This window comes from Egretta garzetta, unplaced genomic scaffold (assembly GCF_000687185.1).
Source record: "Egretta garzetta isolate BGI_Z169 unplaced genomic scaffold, ASM68718v1 scaffold797, whole genome shotgun sequence".
Classification (NCBI taxonomy): domain Eukaryota; kingdom Metazoa; phylum Chordata; class Aves; order Pelecaniformes; family Ardeidae; genus Egretta; species Egretta garzetta.
Genome location: NW_009260172.1, coordinates 641,084 through 641,853, shown reverse-complemented (window position 1 = coordinate 641,853; position 770 = coordinate 641,084).

The following is a 770-nucleotide window of genomic DNA, read 5'->3' as shown; positions in this document are numbered from 1 at the left end:
ATTTGTTGGGAATTAGTACTGGAAATATAAGCCTCTGTGGCTGGAACTGTTGTTGCTGTGAAAGTAAGTGTAGGGCCAAGCCCTAATGATAAATTTCTAATTCTTGAACAACGGTTTTCAGAAATCTCCCACAGGGATGATGGTTCTCCAACATGTTTTTGAAAGCAAAAAGTGGGATTTTTTTTTTTTTTTCCTATTGAGCATCTAAAAAATTCCTGGAGTTGTTGTTGGTGGATATGTTAAGTGTGAGCAGTCTTGAAAGTACCGTTTTGCCCTCGTCATTACTACATAACAAACTGAAATGTTTTAAGAATGTAAATCTGTAAGGATGCTAAGCATGCCCTGTTCAGGCAGCTGTAAGGAGGTTCTATGCGGTCTTTAAAAATGGATCTAGTTGCTCACAGAAGATGGCATACTCGTGTCTGTAAGTGCGGTCGTGCATGTAAACTTCCAGTATAAACTATTCATAATGTCCTTAAAGAAAAATGCTTAAAATAAACAATTACAATACTGACTTTTTAAACCACACACCTCTCCCTCTCTCTCTCTCTCCACCCCCCACCCCCCCTTATAAATCCTTAATCCTGTGCAGTATTCTTGTAATAGTACGCTATCTTTGAGGTAACAGAAGCGTCCCTGTCCGATATCACCTGTGATGGTGGAAACAACCGCTCTGTGCCCAACCGAAGCACGGGGGCGCTGCTCGGTGCTGCCGCCGTGTGACCCAGCCCTCGGCCCCCACCGGGAGGGGAGCGGCTCCTTTGCAGAAC